An 8,795-nucleotide genomic window follows, 5' to 3' on the forward strand; every position below is an offset into this window, starting at 1 on the left:
GGGGTTTAATCAGGAAGGGGAATCGAGGGGTTATATTCCAGGCTGAGCGGTTTAATCAGGAAGGGGAATCGAGGGGTTATATTTCAGGCTGAGGGGTTTCTTCAGGTAGGGGAATCGAGGGGTTATATTCCCGGCCGAGGGTTTTAATCAGGAAGGGGGAATCGAGGGGTTATATTCCTGGCCGAGGGGTTTAATCAGGAAGGGGAATCGAGGGGTTATATTCCAGTCCGAGGGGTTTAATCAGGAAGGGGAATCGAGGGGTTATATTCCAGTCCGAGGCGTTTAGTCAGGAAGGGGGAATCGAAAGGCTATATTCCAGTCCGAGGGGTTTAATCAGGAAGGGGAATCAAGGGGTTATATTCCAGGCTGAGGTGCTTAATCAGGAAGGGGGAATCGAGGGGTTATATTCCAGGCCAAGGGGTTTAATCAGGAAGGGGAATCCAAGGGTTATATTCAGGGCCGAGGGGTTTAATCAGGAAGGGGAATCGAGGGGTTATATTCCTGGCCGAGGGGTTTAATCAGGAACGGGAAATCGAGGGGTTATATTCCTGGCAGAGGGGTTTAATCAGGAAGGAGGAATCGAGGGGTTATATTCGTGTCTGTGGGGTTTAATCAGGAAGGGGAATCGAGGGGTTATATTCCAGGCCGAGGGGTTTAATCAGGAAGGGGGAATCGAGGGGTTATATTAAGGGCCGAGGGGTTTAATTAGGAAGGGGTATCGAAAGGTTATATTCCAGGCCGAGGGGTTTCATCAGGAAGGGGGAATCGAGGGGTTATATTCCAGGCTGAGGGGTTTAATCAGGAAGGGGGAATCGAGGGGTTATATTCCAGGCTGAGGGGTTTAATCAGGAAGGGGAATCGAGGGGTTATATTCCAGTCCGAGGCATTTAGTCAGGAAGGGGGAATCAAAAGGTAATATTCCAGGCTGAGGGGTTAAACCAGAAATGGGGAATCCAGGGGTTATATTCCAGTCCGAGGCGTTTAGTCAGGAAGGGGGAATCGAAAGTTAATATTCCAAGCCGAGGGGTTTAATCAGGAAGGGGGAATCGAGGGGTTATATTCCAGGCCGAGGGCTTTAATCAGGAAGAGGAATCGAGGGGTTATATTCCTGTCTGTGGGGTATAATCAGGAAAGGGGAATCGAGGGGTTATATTCCTGCCTGTGGGCTTTAATCAGGAAGGGGAATTGAGGGGTTATATTCAGGGCCGAGGGGTTTAACCAGGAAGGGGGAATCGAGGGGGTATATTCAAGGCAGAGGGGTTTAATCAGGAAGGGGAATCGAGGGCTTATATTCAGGGCCGAGGGGTTTAATCAGGAAGGGGAATCGAGGGGTAATATACCAGGCCGAGGGGTTTAATCAGGAAGGGGAATCGAGGGGTTATATTCCAGGCTGATTGGTTTAATCAGGAAGGGGGAATCTAGGGGTTATATTCCAGGCTGAGGGTTTTAATCAGGAAGGGGGAATCGAGGGGTTATATTCCTGGCCGAGGGGTTTAATCAGGAAGGGGAATCGAGGGGTTATATTCCAGTCCGAGGGGTTTAATCAGGAAGGGGAATCGAGGGGTTATATTCCAGGCTGAGGTGCTTAATCAGGAAGGGGGAATCGAGGGGTTATATTCCAGTCCAAGGGGTTTAATCAGGAAGGGGAATCCAAGGGTTATATTCAGGGCCGAGGGGTTTAATCAGGAAGGGGAATCGAGGGGTTATATTCCTGGCCGAGGGGTTTAATCAGGAACGGGAAATCGAGGGGTTATATTCCTTGCAGAGGGGTTTAATCAGGAAGGGGAATCGAGGGGTTATATTCCAGGCTGAGGGGTTTATTCAGGAAGGGGGAATCGTGGGGTTATATTCCAGGCTGAAGGGTTTAATCAGGAAGGGGGAATCGAGGGGTTATATTCCAGCCTGAGGGGTTTATTCAGGAAGGGGGAATCGTGGGGTTATATTCCAGGCTGAAGGGTTTAATCAGGAAGGGGGAATCGAGGGGTTATATTCCAGGCTGATGGGTTTAATCAGGAAGGGGGAATCGAGGGGCTATATTCCAGGCCGAGGGGTTTAATCAGGAAGGGGAATCGAGGGGTTATATTCCAGGTTGTGGGGTTTCATCAGGAAGAGGGAATCGAGGGGTTATATTCCAGGCTGAGGGCTTTAATCAGGAAGGGGGAATCGAGGGGTTATATTGTAGGCCGAGGGGTTTAATCAGGAAGGGGGAATCGAGGGGTTATATTCCAGGCCGATGGGTTTAATCAGGAAGGGGGAATCGAGGGGTTATATTCAGGGCCGAGGGGTTTAATCAGTAAGGGGGAATCGAGGGGTTATATTCCAGGCCGAGGGGTTTAATCAGGAAGGGGAATCGAGGGGTTATATTCCAGGCTGTGGGGTTTAATCAGGAAGGGGGAATCGAGGGGTTATATTCCAGGCCGAGGGGTTTAATCAGGAAGGGGGAATCGAGGGGTTATATTCCAGGCTGAGGGGTTTAATCAGGAAGGGAGAATCGAGGGGTTACATTCCAGGCTGAGGGGTTTAATTAGGAAGGGGAATCGAGGGGTCATATTCCAGGCTGAGGGGATTAATCAGGATGGGGAATCGAGGGGTTATATTCCAGGCCGAGGGGTTTAATCAGGAAGGGGGAATCGAGGGGTTGTATTCCAGGCTGAGGGGATTAATCAGGATGGGGAATCGAGGGGTTATATTCCAGGCCGAGGGGTTTAATCAGGAAGGGGGAATCGAGGGGTTATATTCCAGGCTGAGGGGTTTAATCAGAAAGGGGGAATCGAGGGGTTATATTCCAGGCTGTGGGGTTGAATCAGGAAGGGGAATCGAGGGGTTAAATTCCAGGCTCAGGGGTTTAATCAAGAAGTGGAATCGAGGGGTTATATTCCTGGCCGAAGGGTTTAATCAGGAAGGGGGAATCGAGGGGTTATATTCCAGGCTGAGGTGTTTAATCAGGAAAGGGGAATCGGGGGGTTATATTCCAGGTTGTGGGGTTTCATCAGGAAGAGGGAATCGAGGGGTTATATTCCAGGCCGAGGGGTATAATCAGGAAGGGGGAATCGAGGGGTTATATTCCAGGCCAAGGGTTTTAATCAGGAAGGGGGAATCGAGGGGTTATATTCAGGGCCGTGGGGTTTAATCAGGAAGGGGAATCGAGGGGTTATATTCTAGGCTGAGGGGTTTAATCATGAAGGGGGAATCGAGGGGTTATATTCCTGGCCGAGGGGTTTAATCAGGAAGGGGAATCGAGGGTTTATATTCCAGGCTGAGGGGTTTAATCAGGAAGGGGAATCGAACGGTTATATTCCAGGCTGAGGGGTTTAATCAGGAAGGGGAATCGAGGGGTTACATTCCAGGCTGAGGGGTTTAATCAGGGAAGGGGGAATCGAGGGGTTATATTCCAGGCTGAGGGGTTTAATCAGAAAGGGGAATCGAGGGGTTATATTCCAGGCCGAGGTGTTTAATCAGGAAGGGGAATCGAGGGGTTATATTCCAGGCTGAGGGGTTTAATCAGGAAGGGGAATCGAGGGGTTATATTCCAGGCTGAGGGGTTTAATCAGGAAGGGGAATCGAGGGGTTATATTCCTGTCTGTGGGGTTTAATCAGGAAGGGGAATCGAGGGGTTATATTCCTGTCTGTGGGGTTTAATCAGGGAAGGGGGAATCGAGGGGATATATTCCAGGCTGAGGGGTTTAATCAGAAAGGGGAATCGAGGGGTTATATTCCAGGCCGAGGTGTTTAATCAGGAAGGGGAATCGAGGGGTTATATTCCTGTCTGTGGGGTTTAATCAGGAAGGGGAATCGAGGGGTTATATTCCAGGCCGAGGGGTTTAATCAGGAAGGGGAATCGAGGGGTTATATTCCTGGCCGAGGAGTTTAATCAGGAAGGGGGAATCGAGGGGTTATATTCCTGTCTGTGGGGTTTAATCAGGAAGGGGAATCGAGGGGTTATATTCCAGGCTGAGGGGTTTAATCAGGAAGGGGAATCGAGGGGTTATATTCCTGTCTGTGGGGTTTAATCAGGAAGGGGAATCGAGGGGTTATATTCCAGGCTGAGGGGTTTAATCAGTAAGGGGAATCGAGGGGTTATATTCCAGGCTGAGGGGTTTCTTCAGGAAGGGGAATCGAGGGGTTATATTCCCGGCCGAGGGTTTTAATCAGGAAGGGGGAATCGAGGGGTTATATTCCAGGCTGAGGGGTTTAATCAGGAAGGGGAATCGAGGGGTTATATTCCAGGCTGAGGTGTTTAATCAGTAAGGGGAATCGAGGGGTTATATTTCAGGCTGAGGGGTTTCTTCAGGTAGGGGAATCGAGGGGTTATATTCCCGGCTGAGGGTTTTAATCAGGAAGGGGGAATCGAGGGGTTATATTCCTGGCCGAGGGGTTTAATCAGGAAGGGGAATCGAGGGGTTATATTCCAGTCCGAGGCGTTTAGTCAGGAAGGGGAATCGAGGGGTTATATTCCAGGCTGAGGTGCTTAATCAGGAAGGGGGAATCGAGGGGTTATATTCCAGGCCAAGGGGTTTAATCAGGAAGGGGAATCCAAGGGTTATATTCAGGGCCGAGGGGTTTAATCAGGAAGGGGAATCGAGGGGTTATATTCCTGGCCGAGGGGTTTAATCAGGAACGGGAAATCGAGGGGTTATATTCCTGGCAGAGGGGTTTAATCAGGAAGGAGGAATCGAAGGGTTATATTCGTGTCTGTGGGGTTTAATCAGGAAGGGGAATCGAGGGGTTATATTCCAGGCCGAGGGGTTTAATCAGGAAGGGGGAATCGAGGGGTTATATTAAGGGCCGAGGGGTTTAATCAGGAAGGGGGAATCGTGGGGCTATATTGTAGGCCGAGGGGTTTAATCTGGAAGTGGAATCGAGGGGTTATATTCCAGGCTGAGGGGTTTAATCAGGAAGGGGGTATCGAAAGGTTATATTCCAGGCCGAGGGGTTTCATCAGGAAGGGGGAATCGAGGGGTTATATTCCAGGCTGACGGGTTTAATCAGGAAGGGGGAATCGAGGGGTTATATTCCAGGCTGAGGGGTTTAATCAGGAAGGGGAATCGAGGGGTTATATTCCAGTCCGAGGCATTTAGTCAGGAAGGGGGAATCAAAAGGTAATATTCCAGGCTGAGGGGTTAAACCAGAAATGGGGAATCCAGGGGTTATATTCCAGTCCGAGGCGTTTAGTCAGGAAGGGGGAATCGAAAGTTAATATTCCAGGCCGAGGGGTTTAATCAGGAAGGGGGAATCGAGGGGTTATATTCCAGGCCGAGGGCTTTAATCAGGAAGAGGAATCGAGGGGTTATATTCCTGTCTGTGGGGTATAATCAGGAAAGGGGAATCGAGGGGTTATATTCCTGCCTGTGGGGTTTAATCAGGAAGGGGAATTGAGGGGTTATATTCAGGGCCGAGGGGTTTAACCAGGAAGGGGGAATCGAGGGGGTATATTCAAGGCTGAGGGGTTTAATCAGGAAGGGGAATCGAGGGCTTATATTCAGGGCCGAGGGGTTTAATCAGGAAGGGGAATCGAGGGGTAATATACCAGGCCGAGGGGTTTAATCAGGAAGGGGAATCGAGGGGTTATATTCCAGGCTGAGCGGTTTAATCAGGAAGGGGAATCGAGGGGTTATATTCCAGGCTGAGCGGTTTAATCAGGAAGGGGAATCGAGGGGTTATATTCCAGGCCGATGGGTTTAATCAGGAAGGGGGAATCGAGGGTTTATATTCCAAGCTGAGCGGTTTAATCAGGAAGGGGGAATCGAGGCGTTATATTCCTGGCCGAGGGGTTTAAACAGGAAGGGGAATCCAGGGGTTATATTCAGGGCCGAGGGGTTTAATCAGGAAGGGGAATCGTGGGGTTATATTCTAGTCCGAGGTGTTTAGTCAGGAAGGGGGAATCGAAATGTTATATTCCAGTCCGAGGGGTTTAATCAGGAAGGGGAATCGGGTGGTTATATTCCAGTCTGTGGGGTTTAATCAGGAAGGGGAATCGAGGGGTTATATTCCAGGCCGAGGGGTTTAATCAGGAAGGGGAATCGAGGGGTTATATTCCAGGCCGATGGATTTAATCAGGAAGGGGAATCGTGGGGTTATATTCCAGGCCGAGGGGTTTAATCAGGAAGGGGAATCGAGGGGTTATATTCCAGGCCGAGGGGTTTAATCAGGAAGGGGGAATCGAGGGGTTATATTCCAGGGCGAGGGGTTTAATCAGGAAGGGGAATCGAGGGGTTATATTCCAGGCTGAGGGGTTTAATCAGGAAGGGGAATCGAGGGGTTATATTCCTGGCCGAGTGGTTTAATCAGGAAGGGGAATCCAGGGGTTATATTCCAGGCCGAAGGGTTTAATCAGGAATGGGGAATCGAGGGGTTATATTCCTGGCAGAGGGGTTTAATCAGGAAGGGGGAATCGAGGGGTTATATTCCAGGCCGAGGGGTTTAATCAGGAAGTGGAATCGAGGGGTTATATTCCAGGCTGATCAGTTTAATCAGGAAGGGGAATCGAGGGGCTATATTCCAGGCTGAGGGGTTTAATCAGGAAGGGGAATCAAGGGGTTATATTCCTGTCTGTGGGGTATAATCAGGAAAGGGGAATCGAGGGGTTATATTCCTGCCTGTGGGGTTTAATCAGGAAGGGGAATCGAGGGGTTATATTCAGGGCCGAGGGGTTAAACCAGGAAGGGGGAATCGAGGGGGTATATTCAAGGCTGAGGGGTTTAATCAGGAAGGGGAATCGAGGGCTTATATTCAGGGCCGAGGGGTTTAATCAGGAAGGGGAATCGAGGGGTAATATACCAGGCCGAGGGGTTTAATCAGGAAGGGGTATCGAGGGGTTATATTCCAAGCTGAGTGGTTTAATCAGGAAGGGGGAATCAAGGGGTTATATTCCAAGCTGAGCGGTTTAATCAGGAAGGGGGAATCGAGGCGTTATATTCCTGGCCGAGAGGTTTAAACAGGAAGGGGAATCCAGGGGTTATATTCAGGGCCGAGGGGTTTAATCAGGAAGGGGAATCGTGGGGTTATATTCAAGTCCGAGGTGTTTAGTCAGGAAGGGGGAATCGAAATATTATATTCCAGTCCGAGGGGTTTAATCAGGAAGGGGAATCGAGGGGTTATATTCCAGGCTGAGGGGTTTAATCAGGAAGGGGAATCGAGGGGTTATATTCCAGTCTGTGGGGTTTAATCAGGAAGGGGGAATCGAGGGGTTATATTCTAGGCCGATGGGTTTAATCAGGAATGGGGAATCGAGGGGTTATATTCCAGGCCGATGGATTTAATCAGGAAGGGGAATCGAGGGGTTATATTCCAGGCCGATGGGTTTAATCAGGAAGGGGAATCGAGGGGTTATATTCTAGGCTGAGGGGTTTAATCAGGAAGGGGAATCGAGTGGTTATATTCCAGGTTGTGGGGTTTCATCAGGAAGAGGGAATCGAGGGGTTATATTCCAGGCTGAGGGGTTTAATCAGGAAGAGGAATCGAGGGATTAAAATCCAGGCTGATGGGTTTATTCAGGAAGGGGAATCGAGGGGTTATATTCCTGTCTGTGGGGTTTAATCAGGAAGGGGAATCGAGGGGTTATATTCCTGTCTCTGGGGTTTAATCAGGAAGGGGAATCGAGGGGTTATATTCCAGTCCGAGGGGTTTAATCAGGAAGGGGAATCGAGGGCTTATATTCAGGGCCGAGGGGCTTAATCAGGAAGGGGAATCGAGGGTTAATATTCCAAGCTGAGCGGTTTAATCAGGAAGGGGGAATCGAGGCGTTATATTCCTGGCCGAGGGGTTTAAACAGGAAGGGGAATCCAGGGGTTATATTCAGGGCCGATGGGTTTAATCAGGAAGGGGAATCGTGGGGTTATATTCTAGTCCGAGGTGTTTAGTCAGGAAGGGGGAATCGCAATGTTATTTTCCAGTCCGAGGGGTTTAATCAGGAAGGGGAATCGAGGGGTTATATTCCAGGCTCAGGGACTTAATCAGGAAGGGGAATCGGGGGGTTATATTCCAGTCTGTGGGGTTTAATCAGGAAGGGGGAATCGAGGGGTTATATTCCTGGCAGAGGGGTTTAATCAGGAATGGGGAATCGAGGGGTTATATTCCAGGCCGATGGATTTAATCAGGAAGGGGAATCGAGGGGTTATATTCCCGGCCGAGGGGTTTAATCAGGTAGCGGAATCGAGGGGTTATATTCCAGGCTGTGCGGTTTAATCAGGACGTAAAATCCAGGGGTTATATTCCAGGCTGAGGGATTTAATCAGGAAGGGGAATCCAGGGGTTACATTCGGGGCCGGGGGGTTTAATCAGGAAGGGGAATCGAGGGGTTATATTCCAGGCTGAGGTGTTTAATCAGGAAGCGGGAATCGGGGGGTTATATTCCAGGTTGTGGGGTTTCATCAGGAAGAGGGAATCGAGGGGTTATATTCCAGGCTGAGGGGTTTAAACAGGAAGGGGAATCCAGGGTTTATATTCCAGGCTGAGGGGTTTAATCAGGAAGGGGGAATCGAGGGGTTATATTCCTGGCAGAGGGGTTTAATCAGGAAGGGGGAATCTAGGGGTTATATTCCAGGCTGAGGGTTTTAATCAGGAAGGGGGAATCGAGGGGTTATATTCCTGGCCAAGGGGTTTAATCAGGAAGGGGAATCGAGGGGTTATATTCCAGTCCGAGGGGTTTAATCAGGAAGGGGAATCGAGGGGTTATATTCCAGGCTGAGGTGCTTAATCAGGAAGGGGGAATCGAGGGGTTATATTCCAGTCCAAGGGGTTTAATCAGGAAGGGGAATCCAAGGGTTATATTCAGGGCCGAGGGGTTTAATCAGGAA

The sequence above is a fragment of the Chiloscyllium punctatum genome, unplaced genomic scaffold, assembly GCF_047496795.1.
Source record: "Chiloscyllium punctatum isolate Juve2018m unplaced genomic scaffold, sChiPun1.3 scaffold_67, whole genome shotgun sequence".
In the NCBI taxonomy this organism is placed as follows: Eukaryota; Metazoa; Chordata; class Chondrichthyes; order Orectolobiformes; family Hemiscylliidae; genus Chiloscyllium; species Chiloscyllium punctatum.